General features: G+C 47.4%; 1 protein-coding gene across 2 annotated transcripts in view; it reads right to left on the bottom strand.

Annotated features, from left to right (window-relative positions):
- The window catches only part of LOC140735668 (protein ELFN1-like), a 781,662-nt gene that overhangs the window by 57,572 nt on the left and 701,879 nt on the right, over positions 1–22,211 (bottom strand). The window contains exon 1 of one of the 2 annotated variants that reach the window (XM_073060994.1): positions 10,000–10,058. The exons of the other annotated variant lie outside the window; for it this stretch is intronic. The gene's annotated coding sequence lies outside the window, so the exon portion shown is untranslated. Of the gene's footprint in view, positions 1–9,999; positions 10,059–22,211 lie in introns of those variants that run through there. 2 annotated transcript variants of the gene reach the window in all.

Here is a 22,211-nt window from a genome sequence, read left to right as displayed (position 1 = left end):
CGAGATTGTCCTGACCTTTTGGTACAGGACGTGAAAGGCAAGTCCTAACAAAGGATTGTGAGGATCTCCGAGGGATCATTGGAGTTTCTCTTCCACCCATCCAAGATATTTATCAGGAACGCTGTGTACACAGGGTGATCCATCTCATCTGTCCAACAATCTCCTTGACCCCCTCCCATCAGGCAGGAGATTCCACAGCATTAGGACAAGGACTGATAGGATAGGAAACAGCTTCTTCCTCGAGGTCGTAAGACTACTGATCTCTCTGCTATGGCCCAGGTCTCATCACCATGAAGCACCAGTAGCATTACACTGTTTACTTTTAACAGAGAGTTGTAAAATTAGCCAGCTCCATCATGGGTGCTAGCCTTTGTAGTTTCAAAGGCACCTTCAAGGAGCGGTGCCTCAGAAAGGCAGTGTCCATTATTAAGGACCCCCATCACCCAGGACATGCCCTGTTCTCACTGTTACCACCGGGTAGCAGATACGGAAGCCTGAAGGCACACATTCAGTGATTCAGGAACAGCTTCTTCCCCTCTGCCATCTGATTTCTCAATCCATGGACACTACCTCACATTTTTATTTTTGTATTTGCACTACTATTCCTAATTTAACAATGATATATACACACACATATATACATATACACTTAGTATAATTTGTTCATGTATTTTTCTGTATTTATCATGTATTGCATTGTACTGCTGTACTGCTGCCGTAAAGTCAACAAATCTTAAGACATATGGTGGTGATGTTGAACTGATTCTGAATTTATAGGGAAAATGGCCAGAGCTCATGACAGAGAAAGTGAATCACCTGAAGTTTGAGAATTTGATATCGAGTCCAGAAGGCTGTAACTTGTCCAGACAGAAGGTGAGCTGCTCTCCCTCAGGCTGAAATTGGACATCATTAGGAGTCCAGTTACATCTAGCCTCCACTGCTACACCCCAACAACACAGGAGGTCACGGACAGAAAGGAGAAAGTGGAATAGATTGAAAAACTAAAGCTGCAGGCACAAGAAGCTGAAGATCTAGATATGAACTAAAAACAGATGCTCCACAAAACAGTCACCCACTTTGTGTTTGGTGTAAAACCAGTAAGTACTGGAACTCTTCAGCAGATTAGGCAGCACCCACAGAAAGAGAAGCTGTTAATGTTTCAGGCCAGAAGGATCTTCATTCTGTACCACTTTCCAAGGCCTGTGTCACATAGTGATATCTGTTCCTATCAGTACAGAACCCCAGTTCTCTCAGAAAGATGCCCACCTGTATTGCACACTGGTGTCACATCATGAACAGCTCATGTCCCAAGTATGGTGTCCTAGTGTTCCACAGAGATGAACCCAACTCATCATTGTACCATTGTCCTGTTCTTTATAAAGGTTGTTGACCTTGTTCCCACAAGTATTCTCTCTCAGAACACACTCGTTCCCATCGGCGTTGTACTTCAGTATGAGACATTGACATATCAGTATTGCTAACACAGTATCCTATTGTCAGGGGTTAACGTTGAACATAGAACATGGAAATCTAATGCACATTACAGGCCCTTCAGCCTGCAATGTTGTGCCGATGATGTGACACACCTGCCCCTACCGGTACTCTATCCTACAGTTACTCATGGCCAGTCTGTGCTCACCAGTACTGTACATTACAGAGGTGCACTGACCTTACGGATAAATAGTGATAGACATGAGACCCTCTGTTATATGGCAACACATTTGTGTCTACCAGGGCACCACCTGTGTTATGTAGCAAGACACCTGCACTCCACAGGTTCGTACTCCCTCTCCGACTGGGCCAGATGTGTGCCTGTCACTAGTAGATGCAGGAAGTGTCTGACCAGACCCTCATGGATGAAGTTGGGCCTCCATACAAACAAAGTCCTATGCACCTTCCAGAAGATGACCAGTGAACACAGTCTCTCAGAACCCAGATGACCAGTGAACACAGTCTCTCAGAACCCAGATTACCGGTCAACACAGCCTCTCAGAACCCAGATTACCGGTCAACACAGCCTCTCAGAACCCAGATGACCAGTGAACACAGTCTCTCAGAACCCAGATGACCAGTGAACACAGCCTCTCAGAACCCAGATGACCAGTGAACACAGTCTCTCAGAACCCAGATGACCAGTGAACACAGCCTCTCAGAACCCAGATTACCGGTCAACACAGCCTCTCAGAACCCAGATGACCAGTGAACACAGTCTCTCAGAACCCAGATGACCAGTGAACACAGCCTCTCAGAACCCAGATGACCGGTCAACACAGCCTCTCAGAACCCAGATGACCGGTCAACACAGCCTCTCAGAACCCAGATGACCGGTCAACACAGTCTCTCAGAACCCAGATGACTGGTCAACACAGCCTCTCAGAACCCAGATGACCAGTGAACACAGCCTCTCAGAACCCAGATGACCAGTGAACACAGCCTCTCAGAACCCAGATGACCGGTCAACACAGCCTCTCAGAACCCAGATGACCGGTCAACACAGCCTCTCAGAACCCAGATGACCGGTCAACACAGCCTCTCAGAACCCAGATGACCGGTCAACACAGTCTCTCAGAACCCAGATGACTGGTCAACACAGCCTCTCAGAACCCAGATGACCAGTGAACACAGCCTCTCAGAACCCAGATGACCAGTGAACACAGTCTCTCAGAATCCAGATGACCAGTGAACACAGCCTCTCAGAACCCAGATGACCGGTCAACACAGCCTCTCAGAACCCAGATGACCAGTGAACACAGCCTCTCAGAACCCAGATGACCGGTCAACACAGCCTCTCAGAACCCAGATGACCGGTCAACACAGTCTCTCAGAACCCAGATGACCAGTGAACACAGCCTCTCAGAACCCAGATGACCGGTCAACACAGTCACTCAGAACCCAGATGACTGGTCAACACAGCCTCTCAGAACCCAGATGACCAGTGAACACAGTCTCTCAGAACCCAGATGACCAGTGAACACAGCCTCTCAGAACCCAGATGACCAGTGAACACAGTCTCTCAGAACCCAGATGACCGGTCAACACAGCCTCTCAGAACCCAGATGACCGGTCAACACAGTCTCTCAGAATCCAGATGACCGGTCAACACAGCCTCTCAGAACCCAGATGACCGGTCAACACAGCCTCTCAGAACCCAGATGACCAGTGAACACAGTCTCTCAGAACCCAGATGACCGGTCAACACAACCTCTCAGAACCCAGATGACCGGTCAACACAGCCTCTCAGAACCCAGATGACCGGTCAACACAGCCTCTCAGAAGCCAGATGACCAGTGAACACAGTCTCTCAGAACCCAGATGACCGGTCAACACAGCCTCTCAGAACCCAGATGACCGGTCAACACAGCCTCTCAGAACCCAGATGACCAGTCAACACAGCCTCTCAGAACCCAGATGACCAGTGAACACAGTCTCTCAGAACCCAGATGACCGGTCAACACAGCCTCTCAGAACCCAGATGACCGGTCAACACAGCCTCTCAGAACCCAGATGACCAGTGAACACAGTCTCTCAGAACCCAGATGACCGGTCAACACAGTCTCTCAGAACCCAGATGACCGGTCAACACAGCCTCTCAGAACCCAGAAGACTGGTCAACACAGCCTCTCAGAACCCAGATGACCAGTGAACACAGCATCTCAGAACCCAGATGACCAGTGAACACAGTCTCTCAGAACCCAGATGACCGGTCAACACAGTCTCTCAGAACCCAGATGACCGGTCAACACAGCCTCCCAGAACCCAGATGACCAGTGAACACAGCCTCTCAGAACCCAGAAGACCGGTCAACACAGCCTCTCAGAACCCAGATGACCAGTGAACACAGCCTCTCAGAACCCAGATGACCAGTGAACACAGTCTCTCAGAACCCAGATGACCAGTCAACACAGTCTCTCAGAACCCAGATGACCGGTCAACTCAGCCTCTCAGAACCCAGATGACCAGTGAACACAGTGTCTCAGAACCCAGATGACCAGTGAACACAGTCTCTCAGAACCCAGATGACCAGTGAACACAGCCTCTCAGAACCCAGATGACCAGTGAACACAGTGTCTCAGAACCCAGATGACCGGTCAACGCAGCCTCTCAGAACCCAGATGACCAGTCAACACAGCCTCTCAGAACCCAGATGACCGGTCAACGCAGCCTCTCAGAACCCAGATGACCAGTCAACACAGCCTCTCAGAACCCAGATGACCAGTGAACACAGCCTCTCAGAACCCAGATGACCGGTCAACACAGTCTCTCAGAACCCAGATGACCGGTCAACACAGTCTCTCAGAACCCAGATGACCAGTGAACACAGTCTCTCAGAAGCCAGATGACCGGTCAACACAGTCTCTCAGAACCCAGATGACCAGTGAACACAGTCTCTCAGAACCCAGATGACCGGTCAACACAGTCTCTCAGAACCCAGATGACCAGTGAACACAGTCTCTCAGAACCCAGATGACCAGTGAACACAGTCTCTCAGAAGCCAGATGACCGTTCAACACAGCCTCTCAGAACCCAGATGACCAGTGAACACAGCCTCTCAGAACCCAGATGTTAGCAGATGGGTGGAAGCGGTACCTTCAAGAGATCAAGGGGCAAAGACAGTGGTAAAATTTCTGACAAATGAAGTAATCCCCAGGTTTGGAATACCTACGGAAGTTAGTTCAGACAACGGTTCAGCTTTTATCCAGAAAGTGGTCAAACTGGTACTACAGGCACTGAGGATAAAGCAGAGGTTTGGATGTGTATACCACCCTCAGTCGCAGGGCATGGTGGAGAGAATTAATGGAACCCTGAAAGCCAAATTAAACAAAATTTGTGCAGATACTAAACTTAATTGGGTCGATACTTTACCGTTAGCATTGATGAGTTACCGCATGCAAACTAATCGAATAACATGCCTGACACCGCATGAGATGCTCACTGGGAGGCCCATGCCAGTGCCCCAGTGGAGAGGGCCGTATAAGGGACCTAGCTTGGAACAATTGGAAATAGAATTGAAACAATACATGCAGCAGCTAACTATGATACATAGGTCTATTTATGCCCAGGAAAAACAGAAAGAGCCGGAGACTGTACAAGGGGAAGGACGGATTAAACCAGGAGACCAGGTTTACCTGCGAGTTTTTCGGAGAAAGTGGAACGAGCCAAGAAGGGAGGGACCCTTTACGGTGACTAAGGCATCACCCACCGCAGTACAGGTAGAAGGACGCTCCACCTGGTACCACCTGAACCATTGCATGAGGGCAGTCCTGCAAGGACGATCAGGTGAAGTGTCCGAGGTAAGTGACGCGGAAGAGCAATCAGTAGGAGACAGACAGGGGGAACAAGAAGCTGACACTGCACCTCAGGAGTTTGATCAATTGGTAAGGGAAATTTTTGATTCTGAGGATGGGCCTCAAGACCCTCAGGATGTGGTGGTGGATAATAGGGCTTCTTCAGATAATGGGGATGAGCTGGGAACAACCAGTTGTGCCCCCGGGGACAAAGCGCCCACATACTCTAGTAGTGCAGACTTGGGTTCCATTAGCGGGGCAGATATGGAATGGGACTGGTAGCCTGCAGAAAAGAAGTAAGAGGAGCACAACACTTACCTCCTCGCCATGAGTAAAGACACGTACTAATCAGTGGTATCAATGGGCAGCTTACACGGCAGGAATGATGAAGAGACAGAATTGTTACCTGTGCTCAAGGGAAAGCCCCACTCAGCACGTAATTCCCATGCCTTATAACTCCTCCACTTGCACGCGGTGGCGGAGAGAGCACAGGGAACAATGTGAGCAACAGTGTCCAGGTCCGGGTAGGGCTTGTTTCATGAGGGTTTGTGTTAAAACAGATTCCTGTTATCAAAACTGTATGAACAATGCACCAATGTGCCCATATTGGTGTATGCTATATCAGGCGTCCTCGCAGTTTGACCAAGACAAGCTTGCCTATTATTGTAATTATAGCAGACCCTGGGCTATAAACAAAAGAAGCCAGACACCTACACTGCCACAGCTTATAATGCAGGACCATCTGCATTATGAATGTTTCATGCAGGTGGGCACTCACCCAGTTGGCCATTTCCGAGGCACCTGCACTCAGACATGGGATGTAACCCCCGGTAAAAGACGCTTGACGGGTTCCCCTCCTCCTGAGGGTGCAATGGAGTCTCAGACTATCCCTTTAGCAGACACTTGGTGGCTGTGTGGGCAGGAAGGAGGTCTGAGATCTATGCTCCCCCTCGGGTGGGCAGGAACATGTACGCGTGTCATGCTGCTTCAGGAAGTTATAATGTCCCCTGAAGTACAGTCCAATGCTAACTTCCCCGAGCAGCGGACTCTGCTACGGCAGAAGAGAAAATATGACCTGGATCCGACAATCCGGATTGACAGTATAGGGCAGCCAAGAGGTATACCTAACGAATTCAAGGCACGAAATGAGATTGCTGCAGGCTGGGAAGCTATCATATCTGTGATAGGGGTAAGCAAAAATGTTGAATGGATAAACTATATATACTACAATCAACAGAGGTTCATCAACTACACCGATGATGCACTGGAGGCCTTAGGGCAACAGCTGGATGCAACTAGCAGGGTGGCATGGCAACACAGACAGGTACTGAATTGGCTTTTGGCAGAAAAAGGGGGTGTGTGTGTAATGTTTGGAGAACAATGCTGCACTTTCATACCGAACAATACTAGCCCAGAAGGGTCTTTCACCAGAGCAATGGATAAGTTAAGGAATCTGCGGACGGAGGTCAAACAGAATGCAGGGTTCGAACATCAGTTCTGTGATTGGTTAGAAAGTAGTCTCGGAGGATGGGGAGCATGGATGACTAAAATGGCAATAACTGTCAGTATTATATTGTTGAGCTGTGTGCTTGTGCTATGCTGTTTTCTTCCTTGTCTCAAATCTCTTGTAGTGCGTGCTGCAACCAAACAGTTTCCGATGCTCGTGACGATTGCCGAAGCTAGCGTAGTGGAGACAGAAACACCAAAAATGTATCGTTACAGCCTACAACACCTGCAGGATGAACAGGAGCAAAACGGCGGTGTGGGAGTAGATTGTAAGGGCTTTTGAGTCTTTTTCCCTGTCTCGGAAAAAAGGGACAGGTTTTTGGCTCAGCGGCCCAGGGTAACCGGGAGAGAATACTTTGAGATCCTGGCGCAGGAAATTTTAGTTTCACCCAAGATTGGGAATACGTGCTTACGTTTATTGGGGCTTTTGTGCGCAGACTCTTAGTCTTCTCTCCGTGTGAGTGTGAGACCCAGAGGGGTCTCAAAGGGAGGCTTTATTGGAGAATATGAATATTATGGAGTATAAAACTTTATGGAGTACTCTTAAAGAATTTTCTGCGTCTCCTGGTCATTTGAAAAGCACGAAAAACCACGACAAACACAGCCTCTCAGAACCCAGATGACCAGTGAACACAGTCTCTCAGAACCCAGATGACCAGTGAACACAGTCTCTCAGAACCCAGATTACCAGTGAACATAGTCTCTCAGAACCCAGATGACCAGTGAACACAGTCTCTCAGAACCCAGATTACCAGTGAACACAGTCTCTCAGAACCCAGATTACCAGTGAACATAGTCTCTCAGAACCCAGATGACCAGTGAACACAGTCTCTCAGAACCCAGATTACCAGTGAACATAGTCTCTCAGAACCCAGATGACCAGTGAACATAGTCTCTCAGAACCCAGATGACCAGTGAACACAGTCTCTCAGAACCCAGATGACTGGTCAACACAGCCTCTCAGAACCCAGATGACCGGTCAACACAGCCTCTCAGAACCCAGATGACCAGTGAACACAGTCTCTCAGAACCCAGATGACTGGTCAACACAGCCTCTCAGAACCCAGATGACCGGTCAACACAGCCTCTCAGAACCCAGATGACCAGTGAACACAGCCTCTCAGAACCCAGATGACCGGTGAACACAGTCTCTCAGAACCCAGATGACCGGTGAACACAGTCTCTCAGAACCCAGATGACTGGTCAACACAGCCTCTCAGAACCCAGATGACCAGTGAACACAGTCTCTCAGAACCCAGATGAACGGTCAACACAGCCTCTCAGAACCCAGATGACCAGTGAACACAGCCTCTCAGAACCCAGATGACCAGTCAACACAGTCTCTCAGAACCCAGATGAACGGTCAACACAGCCTCTCAGAACCCAGATGACCGGTCAACACAGCCTCTCAGAACCCAGATGACCGGTCAACACAGCCTCTCAGAACCCAGATGACCAGTGAACACAGCCTCTCAGAACCCAGATGACCGGTCAACACAGTCTCTCAGAATCCAGATGACCGGTCAACACAGCCTCTCAGAACCCAGATGACCAGTGAACACAGCCTCTCAGAACCCAGATGACCAGTGAACACAGTCTCTCAGAACACAGATGACCGGTCAACACAGCCTCTCAGAACCCAGATGACCAGTGAACACAGCCTCTCAGAACCCAGATGACCAGTCAACACAGTCTCTCAGAACCCAGATGAACGGTCAACACAGCCTCTCAGAACCCAGATGACCGGTCAACACAGCCTCTCAGAACCCAGATGACCAGTGAACACAGCCTCTCAGAACCCAGATGACCGGTCAACACAGTCTCTCAGAATCCAGATGACCGGTCAACACAGCCTCTCAGAACCCAGATGACCAGTGAACACAGCCTCTCAGAACCCAGATGACCAGTGAACACAGTCTCTCAGAACACAGATGACCGGTCAACACAGCCTCTCAGAACCCAGATGACCAGTGAACACAGTCTCTCAGAACCCAGATGAACGGTCAACACAGCCTCTCAGAACCCAGATGACCAGTGAACACAGCCTCTCAGAACCCAGATGACCAGTCAACACAGTCTCTCAGAACCCAGATGAACGGTCAACACAGCCTCTCAGAACCCAGATGACCGGTCAACACAGCCTCTCAGAACCCAGATGACCAGTGAACACAGTCTCTCAGAACCCAGATGACCAGTGAACACAGCCTCTCAGAACCCAGATGACCGGTCAACACAGCCTCTCAGAACCCAGATGACCAGTGAACACAGCCTCTCAGAACCCAGATGACCGGTCAACACAGCCTCTCAGAACCCAGATGACCAGTGAACACAGCCTCTCAGAACCCAGATGACCGGTCAACACAGTCTCTCAGAACCCAGATGTCCTGTCAACACAGCCTCTCAGAACCCAGATGACCAGTGAACACAGTCTCTCAGAACCCAGATGACCAGTGAACACAGCCTCTCAGAACCCAGATGACCGGTCAACACAGCCTCTCAGAACCCAGATGACCAGTGAACACAGCCTCTCAGAACCCAGATGACCGGTCAACACAGCCTCTCAGAACCCAGATGACCAGTGAACACAGCCTCTCAGAACCCAGATGACCGGTCAACACAGTCTCTCAGAATCCAGATGACCGGTCAACACAGCCTCTCAGAACCCAGATGACCAGTGAACACAGCCTCTCAGAACCCAGATGACCAGTGAACACAGTCTCTCAGAACCCAGATGACCGGTCAACACAGCCTCTCAGAACACAGATGACCAGTGAACACAGCCTCTCAGAACCCAGATGACCAGTGAACACAGTCTCTCAGAACCCAGATGTCCGGTCAACACAGCCTCTCAGAACCCAGATGACCAGTGAACACAGTCTCTCAGAACCCAGATGACCGGTCAACGCAGCCTCTCAGAACCCAGATGACCGGTCAACACAGCCTCTCAGAACCCAGATGACCAGTGAACACAGTCTCTCAGAACCCAGATGACTGGTCAACACAGCCTCTCAGAACCCAGATGACCGGTCAACACAGCCTCTCAGAACCCAGATGACCGGTCAACACAGCCTCTCAAAATACTGGTACGCAGGAATTGTTTGCTTACAGTGATTCAAGACAGCTTCTTCCCCTCCACTCTCAGATTTCTGAACGGCCCATGAACCAATGAACACCACTCTATCATTCCTCTTTTGCAAGATTAACTTACCTCTGTAATTTGTAGTAATTGTGTGTCTTTGTGTTCTACTGCTGTTGCAAAACAACAGATCTCAAATCACGTAAATCAGTGATAACAAGTCTGATTCTCATTCTGATTTGCATTTGCCAGGGGGTTTTACTTCAGGAAGCAGTGCTGGTGATGCACCGAAGAAGGAACAAGCAGTGAGTGACCACTGTACTACATCCTGGAGACTGAGGGCCGGACTCAGACCTCCATCACCTTTATACAGGGGTCTATGGGAGGAGCCACAGGAGCAGTCAGCAGGGGGCGTGTCCAAACAGGTATATGTAGTTCACCACTGCTGGAAAGTTTAAAAGTCTGTATTTCCTCTTTGTTTCGTTGTAGTTATTAAATTGAAACAATCAGGTAAAACAAATATGTAGCAGAGAAGGGGAGATAGCTGAAGAATGGTTTACTCATAAGATAGTGGGATGGCGAAAACAGTATAAATCAAAGGGAATGTTGCCAATTCTATTGGTTCCTGGCCATTTTAAAAGTGGGACCTCCCAGCCACAGAGTTACTACAGTCAGGACAGGGGCTACAGGCAGGACAGGGGCTACAGTCAGGACAGGGGCTACAGGCAGGACAGGGGTTACAGGCAGGACAGGGGTTACAATCAGGACAGTGGTTACAGGCAGGACAGGGGCTACAGGCAGGACAGGGGTTACAATCGGGACAGGGGTTACAATCAGGACAGGGGCTACAATCAAGACAGGGGTTACAGTCGGGACAGGGGTTACAATCAGAACAGGGGTTACAATCAGGACAGTGGCTACAGGCAGGACAGGGGTTACAATCGGGACAGGGGTTACAGTCAGGCCAGGGGCTACAATCAGGACAGGGGTTACAATCAGGACAGGGGTTACAGTTGGGACAGGGGTTACAATCAGGACAGGGGCTACAATCAGGACAGGGGCTACAGACAGAACAGGGGTTACAATCAGGACAGGGGCCACAATTAGGACAGGGGCTACAGGCAGAACAGAGGTTACAATCAGGACAGGGGCTACAATCAGGACAGGGGCTACAATCAGGCCAGGGGTTACAATCAGGACAGGGGTTACAATCAGAACAGGGGTTACAATCGGGACAGGAGTTACAATCAGGACAGTGGTTACAGGCAGGACAGGGGCTACAGGCAGGACAGGGGCTACAGGCAGGACAGGGGTTACAATCCGGACAGGGGTTACAGTCAGGACAGGGGCTACAGGCAGGACAGGGGCTACAGGCAGGACAGGGGTTACAATCAGGACAGGGGTTACAGGCAGGACAGGGGCTACAATCAGGACAGTGGTTACAGGCAGGACAGGGGTTACAATCAGGACAGGGGCTACAGGCAGGACAGGGGTTACAATCAGGACAGGGGCTACAGGCAGGACAGGGGTTACAATCAGGACAGTGGCTACAGGCAGGACAGGGGTTACAATCAGGACAGTGGCTACAGGCAGGACAGGGGTTACAATCAGGACAGGGGTTACAGGCAGGACAGGGGTTAAAATCAGGACAGGGATTACAATCAGGACAAGGGCTACAATCAAGACAGGGGTTACAGTCGGGACAGGGGTTACAATCAGAACAGGGGTTACAATCAGGACAGGGGTTACAGTCGGGACAGGGGTTACAATCAGAACAGGGGTTACAATCAGGACAGTGGCTACAGGCAGGACAGGGGTTACAATCGGGACAGGGGTTACAGTCAGGACAGGGGCTACAATCAGGACAGGGGTTACAGGCAGAACAGGGGTTACAATCAGAACAGGGGTTACAGTCAGGACAGGGGCTTCAGGCAGGACAGGGGTTACAGTTGGGACAGGGGTTACAATCGGGACAGGGGTTACAGTCAGGACAGGGGCTACAATCAGGACAGGGGTTACAGGCAGAACAGGGGTTACAATCAGAACAGGGGTTACAATCAGGACAGGGGCCACAATTAGGACAGGGGCTACAGGCAGAACAGAGGTTATAATCGGGACAGGGGTTACAGTCAGGACAGGGGCTACAGGCAGGACAGGGGCTACAGGCAGGACAGGGGTTACAATCAGGACAGGGGTTACAATCAGGACAGGGGCCACAATTAGGACAGGGGCTACAGGCAGAACAGAGGTTACAATCAGGACAGGGGCTACAATCAGGACAGGGGCTACAATCAGGCCAGGGGTTACAATCAGGACAGGGGTTACAATCAGATCAGGGGTTACAATCGGGACAGGGGTTACAATCAGGACAGGGGTTACAATCAGAACAGGGGTTACAATCAGGACAGGGGCTACAATCAGGACAGGGGTTACAATCAGAACAGGGGCTACAATCAGGATAGGGGCTACAATCAGGCCAGGGGTTACAATCAGGACAGGGGTTACAATCAGGACAGGGGCTACAGGCAGAACAGAGGTTACAATCAGGACAGGGGCTACAATCAGGACAGTGGTTACAATCAGGCCAGGGGTTACAATCAGGCCAGGGGCTACAATCAGGACAGGGGTTACAATCAGGACAGGGGTTACAATCAGGACAGGGGCCACAATTAGGACAGGGGCTACAGGCAGAACAGGGGTTACAAACAGGACAGGGGTTACAATCAGAACAGGGGTTACAATCAGGACAGGGGTTACAATCAGAACAGGGGTTACAATCAGAACAGGGGTTACAAACAGGACAGGGGTTACAATCAGGACAGGGGTTACAATCAGGCCAGGGGTTACAATCAGGACAGGGGTTACAATCAGAACAGGGGTTACAATCAGGACAAGGGTTACAATCAGGCCAGGGGTTACAATCAGGACAGGGGTTACAATCAGAACAGGGGTTACAATCAGGACAAGGGCTACAGTCACAGAGTTGTTGCACGTAGGAAGAGTGAGATGTTCTCCTATCAGCAGATGTTGGCAGGTTGTCTACTGGAACAGAGTTTGCTCTTTGGAAGGTGAACTAGTTATTCATGAGGAGTTGTCTCTCTTTGGGTTGTTGGTGATTGATTCCCGATACAGTGATGATCTCCCACGGGGTTTAAGTCATAGCAAGGAATGTTTGAGAGAAAGGGAAGAGCATTCTACCTCTGCTGTTACTTTAAGATTACTGTAATCTCGGAGTTTCCATTCACTATAGAATAAAGAACTCTCAAGCATTGTTATTTACAAAGAGCAGGATTTTTGCACAGATAATGGTGATCACAACTGACCTGCTGGTGGGGGCAGAATCTGCCCTGCACACTTCCGATTGTGTATTTTACAGTGGGAGACCCGTCTGTACTCACAGTGTTTCCACTATTGTACAGTGACAGACTTGCTGTCCAGTGACTGACCTGTCAGTGTAGATCAGTATTGTATCATGCATTATACAGAGTCAGCTCTCTACTTAATACTGAATTGATATACTGGCCACTATTGCATCCCAACATTATACAGTGACACACAGTGCAAGATGTATGCAGTACAATATTATATCCTCAGATACAGTACCTACCCCAAGATTAATTTACGAAAGGCTTGTGCAATCAGCACTCCATCCCAGTGCCCCAGGGAAACTGTAATGTTGGACGTTTGAAACCCTGTCTGCACCACCACAATGCCCATGATCTATAGTGACACAACTCTCCTTACCAGTATTCCAGAGTTAGAAAGTGACACACTTGTGCTTCGGAGCACTAAACTACAATGATGGACCTCTTGCCAACTGTCAGGTACAACTCATTCTCATCTGGTATTGTAGGCAATGACATGCTGATCGACCTGCTTCCACCAACAGAGTAGACCAGTGTTTACAGAGACAGACCAAAACCCCTTTTGCTCCCGTATTACGCAGAGACAGACCAGTGGCCACCAGTACTGCACTGCTGTGATACAGTGACAAGTCTCAGCCATTCAGAGTTGTAAAGTGATGACAACACACACAAAATGCTGGTGGAACACAGCAGGTCAGGCAGCATCTATAAGGAGAAGCACTGTCGACGTTTCGGGCCGAGACCCTTCGTCAGGACTAACCGAAAGGAAAGATAGTAAGAGATTTGAAAGTAGTGGGGGGAGGGGGAAATGCGAAATGATCGGAGGAAAGTGATGGATAGCTCCCAGACAGTACTGCTTTTCAGGGCTGTGCACACACAGATCTTTTCCAAGCTGTACTCGTCCCTCGTGTTATACATTCTAACCAATTTTCACAGGAGCACCAGACCAGCTGTATCACTGTCTGGCACAAGAACTGCAAGGTATCTGACCTCAAGTTCCTACCAAAGATTGCAAGGACTGCTGAAAGGACCATGTTCAGGGCCCTTGACATAGTCAATGATCCCTCTCATCCGTCCAACAATCTCTTTGATCCTGTACCATCAGGCAGGAGTTACTGTAGCATTAGTCAATGATCCCTCTCATCCGTCCAACAATCTCTTTGATCCTGTACCATCAGGCAGGAGTTACTGTAGCATTAGTCAATGATCCCTCTCATCCGTCCAACAATCTCTTTGATCCTGTACCATCAGGCAGGAGTTACTGTAGCATTAGTCAATGATCCCTCTCATCCGTCCAACAATCTCTTTGATCCTGTACCATCAGGCAGGAGTTACTGTAGCATTAGTCAATGATCCCTCTCATCCGTCCAACAATCTCTTTGATCCTGTACCATCAGGCAGGAGTTACTGTAGCATTAGTCAATGATCCCTCTCATCCGTCCAACAATCTCTTTGATCCTGTACCATCAGGCAGGAGTTACTGTAGCATTAGGATAAGAACTGTTAGAACAGGAAACAGCTTCTTCCTCCAGGATGTAAGACTACCGAACTCCCTGCCACCCAGGTCACGTCGCGTATGAAGCACCAGTAGAGTTGTACTGTTTACTTTTTAACTTGGGTTGTAAATGCACTTTAATTTTTGTTAATTTATTTGTGGCAACATTACCTTATGTGTTGTGTGTGAGTTATAAGTACTGTGCTGTGCACCTTGGTCTGGAGGAACATTGTTTCGTTTGGCGGTATACATATGTACCGCTGAATGACAATAAACTTAACTACATGCTGACTGACTGAATTATTCCACACAATACTACACCCCAGGGTTGTCTGGTGAATTTACTGTACTCTGATGTCACAGTTACAGACCTGTGCTCACTGCTACTGCACAATGTAAAACAACAACAGGCCCCATCAGAACTGCTACCCTAACTTATTGGGTGACATAGCTTTTCTGGCCAGAGATTACCCAGGCTTCTTCTCATTGGGCAGCCACGAGGGAGGAAGGATAATTCATGCCCGCCCCAGTTCCATTGGCTCGGTGGCATCTGTGAGCAATGTTATACAACAAGGGCATTCCCACCCTCACACTTCCTATGAATGAACATGTAGCTACCAAAAGCTTGTTGGCTTTATATTGCAGGATATATTCCCAACTGTATTGTACCCCAGTGTTGTACAGTGACAGCTCTGTCTCCACCTTTGTTGTACCCTGATGATACAGTGACAGATTTGCTTCTACCAGTGGTGTAGCTTAGTCTTATCCAGTGACATTCCATGCTGCAGTACTTCAGTGTGGTACAGTGACCCCCATGTGAAAACCTTAGGCTACCAGTTCCCCACCCTAATGTTACACAGTGGATGTTTGCTAACTAGTACTGTGCTCCAGTGCTCTGGTGACAGGTTATTCCTCACCAGCACTGTGTACTGTTTTATATCAAGGTACACTCATTCTTATCAATCACTGACCTTCCCATCAGTGAAGCACCCAAGTGTTATATAGTGATTGATATGGTCTATCCCAATATGATAGAGTGTCAAGCTTCTGTCCGGTGGCATATTTTCTCAGTGTAATACTTATCCCCACCAGTACAGTTCCTAATGTTATAAAGAGCCAGTCTACAAAGATACTGTTCTGCAATGATATTCAATGAGAGATCTGGTACACAGTGCAGCATTCGGCATTACACAGGCAACAATATATCTTGTCCCCACCATCAATGTACTCCAATGTTATCAAATACCAGGCCAGTACATTCTCCAGTGAAGCTCTCTTACACAGTGAGCCTGCTGAGTTTCTCCAGCAAGTTGTCTTTTTCTGACCTGGTGCTACCAGTTCTGTGCAGCAGGATTTTACAGTCTGACATAGAGATGAAATTCTGTGGACTTGGGGAGGGAAAGAGAAATGAAGAGTGAGTGTATCAAATGATATTCCTTTGTTCAAGAAAGTGAGTAGGCATAACCCTAAGAATTATAGACCAGTGAGACTTACTTCAGTGGTGGGCAAATTATTGGAGAAGTTTCTTCGAGACAGGATTTATGAGCATTTGGAGAAGTCTGATTAGGAGTAGTCAGCATGGCTTTGTGAGGGGCAGGTCATGCCTCACAAGCCTGATTGAATTCTTTGGGGATGTGCCAAACACATGGAAGAAGGTAGAGCAGAGGATGTGGTGTATATGGATTTTAGTAAGGTGTTTAATAAAGTTCCCCATGGTAGGTTCGTTCAGAAAGTCAGGAGGCAAGGGATCCAGGGAAACTTGACTGTCTGGATTCAGAACTGGTTTGCCCACAAAAGTTAGAGATTGAGTTCAAAAGCCATGAGGTAATGTTGCAGCTCTATAAAACCCTAGTCAGACCACACCTAGAAGATAGTGTACAGTTCTGGTTGCTTCTTTACAGGAAGGAGGTGGAAGCTTTAGAGAGGGCACAGAGGAGATTTACTAGGATGTTGCCTGGATTTGAGAGCATGTTTTATGAAGTTAGGCTGAGTGAGTCAGGGCTTTTCTCTTTGGAATAAAGGAGGATGAGAGGTGACGATAGAGGGAAACAAGGTGATAAAAGGCATAAATCAAGTGGATAGCCAGAAACTTTTACCCTGGACAGTAATGCAAGGGGCATAATTTTAAGATGATTGGGGGAAAGTATGGGGAGGGGGATGTCAGAGGTAAATTTACCCGGAGAGTGGTGGGTGGTGCAAAAGCCCTGCTGGGTGTGGTGGAAAATTGGAGGGAAAGGCTAGATTGATCTTCGAGTAGGTTAAACGGGTGGCAGCACATCAGGGACCGAGAGACTGCACTGTGCTGTCATGCTCTATGCTCTATGTATGAGCTGAGGTGGTCACTGACAACTGGGCCAGGGAGAGGAAGACAGCTGAACCAGATCAATCCAGTTCAAAACTCTCTCACTGATGGCAGATGGCAGAACGAGCCAAAGAGGTTCCTCACCACTGCAGAGACCCAGATTCAATCCTGATCTTGTGTCGAGTTTGCATGTTCACCTAGATTTTGAGGGTCTCCTCCATATGCTCCAGTTTAACTCCCACATCTCAATGAAGTGCAGCCGGCCGCTGTAAACTCCTCCTGTGTGTAGATGGATTTACAGTGATTGTGATTCTGGGGGAGATGTGGGGAATGCCAGGAGAATAACATGGGGTTAATGTAAATGAATGCTTGATGGTCAGCATGGGGTTGACGGACTGAAGGAACTGTTTCCATGCCGTGTGCTGATAAATTTCTGTGAATCTGACTTGTTTATTACACCACATCAATGCTTCTACCACTGCCCTGCTGCTCACAGCAAACTTCCTGCTCTGGTGCCAGGAAAGAAGATAGGCCGTTCAGCTAGTGGAGTCTGTACTGATAGCAATGCCAATTTAAACTGCATATGGTCTATATTCCTCTGCTCTTTGCCTGTGCCATGTGTTTACCTAAGTGCTTCTTATCCATCACATAATACTGAAACAAATGATTGTGAGTTTGTGCGAAGGACAGAATAGGTATGAATAGGATTAGCAGTTTCCCTCAGTGGGAGCTTTCACAGAATTATCCTGGTCTAGGCCCAACAACACGAATCCTCTAAACCTCAGGTAAAGCTGTGGCCTAACTTTGGAGCTGCTGTCATCCGATTGGACAGCAGGCCAGGATGGAGGAGCTGAATGCCCCACCTGCCCCTGATCTTACTTAAATCTGAGATCTGCTGTTATGATATCAGGTAAACTGTTTAACACTGAAGTTACAGTATAAGGAAATAAAATAGTAAATTAAAGATAGATTTACAAAGAGAAAATCTTGCAGATGGTGGAAGGTCAAGATAAATATGACAATGTTGGAAATTCCGGTGGACCTGAACCATTTCCTTTCTGTCCTGTCACTATGAAGGGTAATGGGGAGAGAACAGTAGGATGGCACAGCAGATTTGAAAGGCAGGATGGCCTGGCTCTGCTCCTATTGGTTTCCCTGCTGAGTAGTTGCAACTTGTCCTGTTTTCTTCTCAGAGTGACAGCTCAGAGGCAGGAGCACAGGTTTGGGGCACCTGGTTGGACTTGAAGTTCCTGACAACTTTCTCACCAGAATCTCCTCCCAGCCCCTTCTCCCTCCCCTGGAGGCTGAACTTGTCTGTATTGGTACCAATGTCAGAGAGTTATGGGAAACAGCCTGTCTGCCCAGTCATCCACATTGACCAAGATTGGCCTGAGCTAGTTCCATTTGCCTACATTTGGTCCATATCTGTCTAAACCTTTCCTAACCATGAACTTAGAACACCAACAGCACAATACAGGCCCTTTGGCCCACAATGCTGTGCCGAACACATACTTACTTTAGAAATTACCCAGGGTTACCCATAGCCCTCTATTTTTCTGGGAGTCTTGCACAAGGACACCAAACTCTCTGTAACTCTGATGTTTAAACCTTCTCCCCATTTTGATAATAGTCTGCACTATTGTTCCTTTTACCAAAATGCATTATCATACATTTCCTAACACTGTATTCCATCTGCCACTTATTGCCCATTCTTCCAATTTGTTTAAGTCCTGCTGCAATAGCATTGCTCTTTACTCTTCCACCTATCTTCATATCATCTGCAAACTTTGCCATTAAGTCATCAATTCCATTATCTAAATCACTGACAAACAATGTGAAATGTAGTGGTCCCAATACTGACCCCTGAGGAGCACCTCTAGTCACCGGCAGCCAACCAGAAAAGGCCCCCTTTATTACCACTCACTGCCTCCTGCCTGTCAGCCATTTCTCTATCCATGCTAGTATCTTTCCTGTAACGCCACAGGATTTTATCTTGATAAGCAGCCTCATGTGTGGCACCTTATCAAATGCCTTCTGAAAATCCAAGTAACTGACACCCACTACCTCTCCTTTGTCCAACCTTCTTGTTACTTCCTCGAAGAATCCTAACAGATTTGTCAGGCAAGATTTCCCTTTACAGAAACCATGCTGACTTTGACTTATTTTATCATTAGTCTCCAAGTACCCTGAAACCTCATCCTTAATAATGGACTCCAACACTTTCCCAACCAATGATGTCAGGCTAACTGGCCTATAATTTCCTTTCTTTTGCCTTCCTCCCTTCTTAAAGAGTGGGGTGACATTTGCAATCTTTCAGTCCTCTAGGACCATGCCAAAATCAAGTGATACTTGAAAGATCATGACCAATGCGTCTGTTACCTCTTCAGTAATCTCTCTCAGGACTCTGGGATGTAGTCCATCTGGTCCAGGTGACTTATCCACCAAAGACCTTTCAGCTTGCCTAGCACTTTTTCCGTTGAAATAGCGATGGCACTCATTCCTGCTCCCTGACAGTCACGGACCTCTGGCACAGGGCTAGTGTTTTCCACAGTGAAGACTGATGCAAAATACCCATTAAGTTAATTTGCCATTTCTTTGTTCCCCATTACTATCTCACTAGCATCATTTTCCAGTGGTTCGATATCAACTCTCATTATATAACTGAAAAATGTAGCATCCTGCTTTATATTATTGGCTAATTTGCCCTCATATTTAACTTCCCTTCTTATAGCTTTTTTCATTGCCTTTTGTTGGATTTTAAAAACTTCCCACTCACTTCTGCTATATTATCTGCCCTTTCCTTGGCTCTTATGCAGTCCTTAACTTCCCTTGTCAGCCACAGTTACCTACCCCTGCCATTTGAGAACAACTTCTTCTGTGCTCCACCTTGAGAGCTATTCCTAGAAACTCTTCGCTCTGCCATTATCCCCACCAGTATCCAACTCCTAGGCAAGCTCCTCTCTCATGCTTCTGTAACTCCCTTTATTCCATTGCAATACTGATACATGTAACTTATGCTTCTCCTTCTCAAATTGCAGTATGAATTCAATCTTATTATGATCACAGCCTCCTCAGGATTCCTTTACATTAAACTCCCTAATAAGATCTGGGTTATTACACAACACCCAATCTAAGGTAGCTTTTCCCCGAGTAGGCTCAAGCACAAGGTGCTCTAAAAAGCCATCTTGTAGGTATTCAGCAAATTCACTCTCTCGCGGTCCGACACCAACCTGATTTTCCCAATCCCCTGGCATATTGAAGTCCCCCATTACAATTGTGTCATTACCCATATGACACATCTTTTCCAATCTCAACCCCACATCTTGGCTACTATTTGGAGGCCTACAGACGATTCCCATAATGGTTTTTTTTACCTTTGCAGTTTCCTAACTCTACGCACAAAGATGCAACATTCTCTGACACTATGTCACCTCTTTCTAAAGATGTAATTCCATCTCTTACCAACAGAGCCACACCACTGCCTATGCCTTCCTGCCTGTTCTTTCAATACAAAGTATATCCTATGATATTAAGCTCCCAACTACTTGTCCAAATGTCTTTTCAGTATTGTAACTACACCCACCTCTACTACTTCCTTTCGCAGCTTGTTCCACATATTCAGCATCCTCTGCATGAAAAAGTTGCCTCTCAAGTCCATTTTGAATCTTTCCACCACTCACTTTAAACCTAGGCCCTCTAGTTTTAGAATACCCCATACCCTGGGAAAAGGGCCTGACCATTCACTTTATCGATGCCCCGCATGATTTCATTTAAAATCAAGAAATTTTTGGAGTAAGTTTTCACCTGTTAGGCATTTTCTAAATTTTCCTCTGCTCTGGTCCCATTAACCTATTACCTCTCACTGTACCTTAACATTGTCAGCTGATAGAAGGACAGCATCCTGAAATGTTAACTGTTTTTCTCTCTTCACAGATGCTGCCTAACCTGCTGAGTGTTTCCAATAATTAATGTTATCATTTGCATCCTGCTTTCAAATCAATACCTTGCCCCCTCCATATCTATGAAGACTCTTCCAGCTTTGAAATGTCCTCCCCCCACCAAGATTCTTGGGTCTTCCTTCAAATTTGACCTCCTGGACACAACAAGCTTTTAAATACTCCACAAGTATTTCAGCTTTCAGTTGTTTGAGCTAAAACTCGAGAATTCCACTCTAAAGCTCTGCTTCTTTGCTACTCTCTCCTTACCATAAGATGCTTCTTAAAAATTTCACCCTTTCCTAACATCTCCTGAGCCAGCTGGTAAACTTTGTTTGATAATGTGAGTAAGTTTGCCCCTGACATTATTGAATGGGAGAGAGAGTTAATGGCCCAGAAGGTCCGGCGTTCTCTCTTTAATAAATCATCTTTCACATCCCATAACCCTGTCTAGATGCAACTGCAACTTACTGTTCACCCCACTGCAGAATCCATTTCATTGCCTGAAATTTAATTGGGTCTTCTATTTCTAAACTATTACTCCTAGGAGCTTTCCCTAAAATGGATACATTGTCTAAGTCTCATGTCTTTCACATTCTTATTTCTTAACCTTGCACCCTGTCAGGTAGCTAATCAAAATGTGCCTACTGATTCGGCTCAGACCTCACGTGACTTCTTCCTGCTGATCAATGTCTCAGGATGGATCTGAGGTTCGTTACAGCAGAGCTCCTGCCATTATTCTCACTCTGTCTCACAATTTCCTTTAAATCAGAGTGCCCTTGCAATTTGTGATGGACATTGCATTCAGACACCAAACCTCACTTAAGATACACAACTTCCCTAATTTTTACTAAAAAGCAAGGAATGTATCCCTTCCAACAGATGGACTCAGTTTTCCCCCACTTCCTGCCATTCTTCATAAGCTTTACATTGTGATTAGAGCTCAGATAACCCTGTTTCTCTCTTCAGACAAGCTCCCAGACCTGCTGAATGTTTCCAGCATTTCTTATTTTTATTTCAGATCTCTAGCATTTTCAGTTGTACTTGATTTTACTGATATTGCAAAATCAAATTGCAACCTCAGTGGGAAAAGCTCAGACTGAACCCTTTCTAAGTCCTTCTGCCCAGAAATGGGTATCATAACTCTAGTGACACCTGACCAGGGGTCAAGTGGCAGAGTACGGAATGGGTCAACACTTAGTTAAGCAGTGCTGTTTTCAAAATGATCACCTTCATTTTCAAATCCC

This window comes from Hemitrygon akajei, chromosome 11, assembly GCF_048418815.1.
Source record: "Hemitrygon akajei chromosome 11, sHemAka1.3, whole genome shotgun sequence".
Lineage (NCBI taxonomy): Eukaryota > Metazoa > Chordata > Chondrichthyes > Myliobatiformes > Dasyatidae > Hemitrygon > Hemitrygon akajei.
The sequence above is the reverse complement of the archived record's forward strand: the minus strand, read 5'-3'. Positions and strand labels throughout refer to the sequence as shown.